The sequence below is a fragment of the Sinocyclocheilus grahami genome, unplaced genomic scaffold (assembly GCF_001515645.1).
Source record: "Sinocyclocheilus grahami isolate Dianchi unplaced genomic scaffold, SAMN03320097.WGS_v1.1 scaffold717.1, whole genome shotgun sequence".
In the NCBI taxonomy this organism is placed as follows: Eukaryota; Metazoa; Chordata; class Actinopteri; order Cypriniformes; family Cyprinidae; genus Sinocyclocheilus; species Sinocyclocheilus grahami.
Window position 1 is genome coordinate 456325 of NW_015505896.1, and position 3079 is coordinate 459403.

The window sequence follows — 3079 nt, forward strand, 5'->3', positions numbered from 1 at the left end:
CATCACAGTATGGTGAGGGGCGTAACATTTCCGTCACACGCTTGAGGTATTCGGCCAATCACAACGCACTGGATAGCTGGCCAATCACAGCACACCTCGCTTTTCAGACTGATGAGCTTTGTAAAAATCGACGCGTTTCAGAAAGGCGGGGCATAGAGGAGAAACAATAATGTACAGTATGTGGAAAATAATGTGTTTTTTTAACCTTAAACCGCATAAACACATTTCATTACACCAAATACACAAAATAATGTTCTTTTTAGCAACATCATATGACCCCTTTAAATTATACATTGAACTTTTTTCATGGGGACTTTCATGGGGTGTTGTGATTGTTACTAAATAATGCAGATTTATTTAGACCCATATAACTATATAAAGTGCCGTGTTTATGAGTCACCTGTGTTTCATGATCTCCACAACATCCTCTGCATCACTTTGCGTAGCTTTTTCTCTGAGCTCAACACGAGCTCTGGCCTGCAGAGAAAGAGAAAACAAATTTGACTGTCATTCAGAGACCCTGAATTTATTATTTATATCTAAATGTTATTTATTTATCAGACCTTTAGTGCATGTCTATAGAAAATTACTATTTTTAAAATTTGCCACTATCCTAAGTTTTGCCCATTTGTCAGTGAGAATTTTTTACTCATTTAAAACACAATAAAAGTGTATTGGCTCTCTTATTCTTTTATATATTTTAATATGTACACGTCAGAATAAGCATGTTGTTTGAATTTTTACATAAATATTGTCTTACACTGAATAACAATGTTTTTTTTTAAATTTGCCACTATCCTAAGTTTTGCCCATTTGTCAGTGAGAATTTTTTACTCATTTAAAACACAATAAAAGTGTATTGGCTCTCTTATTCTTTTATATATTTTAATATGTACACGTCAGAATAAGCATGTTGTTTGAATTTTTACATAAATATTGTCTTACACTGAATAACAATGTAACATTATTTCAACCAAATTTTGACATTTTATTCTCCCAAAACTTATTTGAAACCTTAAAAGTAGACACTTTACTTACATTTAATGTGCTTTCTATGGACATAAAATCACTTTTGTAAATTTCTTTTGATGCGGACATCTTAATGTTTTTGACCCATGTAATTATTTGTGAAATTTTCTAGCAATTTTCTAGGGAGTGAAATTCATTTATTTTTTTTACAGTGTATCCAGGGCAACAGTAGTAATATATTATATTAAAAAATACCTTTGAGTAATGTTGTTAGGTCTTATTCTTTAAGACCAACAAATGTTGCATTTTATCAATAATGCTGATATAAAACAGATCATTACATGTAAAAGTGTGAATATCTGAAAAACACACACACAAATTACAATATCAACACATTAAAAGCTTCTGAAATCTAAACCTTAGACTAAAATTTTTCGAAGTTGTCAAAAAGATCACAAAATGATTAAGATTGCAAAAATGCATGTGCATGTTCCTTTTACCAATGGACACCTATGAATATGAATGCAATTATTTGATTCAGTTAACAAAAATGTATGGTTTTATACACAAATACTACTAAGATCACACACATACAACAAATATACCATTGTAAAAATATCAAGATATGGTATAAAATGGTCTGTTGGATTTAGTGTTGGAGTGCTTACATCAAACTACCTTTTTTGACCTTCGCACTGACCTTGTAACATGAGGTCTTGCAAGTGTTGTAGGCCTTGCGTCACCTCTCTCACATAATGTGAAGATGGTCTTCAGGAGATCAATGCTTCCCTTGAACTGCATGAAAAGCTTTAATGGTTTATCAGCTCAAGATAAAGTAATCAATAGCGCTGGAGTTAAATGGAGGCCATATATTCATTCATCTGATCACAGGTGATGAGAGGGTCTTTTGCTCATATAATCACACCTCTCGAGATATTCTCAAAGGACCCCATTAACTTCTCCATGCTCCATGCTCTTTAACATTTTCATAAGCTACTCAAATAGTTGCTGACGTAGCTTTGTCATTTAAGGAAACGGTGGCTTTCCCCATAGCAAAGTCAAACACGCCATCAATTCCCAACTGTTGCATTTGCAGAGCAGACAAAATGTTTGACTTGGCAAAAAAGCGGGAGGTCTGAAAAATTATCATGTTTACATATTACAATATGCAATACGTCAAAGTATATACAACATATTTTGTCCTATCTAATTTTAAACACAAGACAACTGCAGCCATCCTATTGCCATCCACTACAATTTTCACAAAAGTAAGTGGTAAAGTTTTGTAATAAAAAAAAAGATAAAATTAGGTATATTACAATTAAAGGTATACTTAAAGTATACAATTACATTTTTAATATTTTAATAGTTTGGTAGTCTTTAAAATAATAAGAACTAACAACATTATTCACAGATAAAATGTACTTATTTAGGATACATAATAATGTTTTTGATTTGTCATTTTAAATAAACAATTTTAAAACACATTTTAAAGGGGTCATATGATGCGATTTCAAGTTTTTCTTTCTCTTTGGAGTGTTACAAGCTGTTCGTGAATAGATAAGATCCCTAAAATTGCAAAGACTAAAGTCTCAAACCCAAAGAGATATTCTTTATAAAAGTTAAGAGTCAACCACGTCCTCCTAAAACGCCTCGTTTAAACACGCCCCCACATGTCTACGTCACTGTGTGGGAAGATTTGCATAACACCGCCCAAATAAAAGAAAGAAGGCGTAACTTTATTGTTGCTGCCACCACAGCCACCATGTTGTGAAGACGCTGTGTGTTTCGTTGCGAAAGTGAAACTACTTTGTTTGGCCTTCCAAAAGAGGACACGACTAGAAATCAGTGGTTAAGTTGTATTTACAACACTGTTCCAGAACACTTCAACCCAAATATTCCGATGTGTCCAGCGCATTTTATGGAGGACTGTTTCCTGTTTCTAAATAATGCTGACTCACAGCCTGTAAGTACGTTTTCATATTTAAAGGATTTGCCACTGACTATTCAAACGCGAGTTTTGAGCAGTGTAGAGTAGCGCTTGTTGTTTGTCGTTTCTCCGATCACAAATGCAGACATGGTTTATGTTTACGCGGCACGATGCAATGCA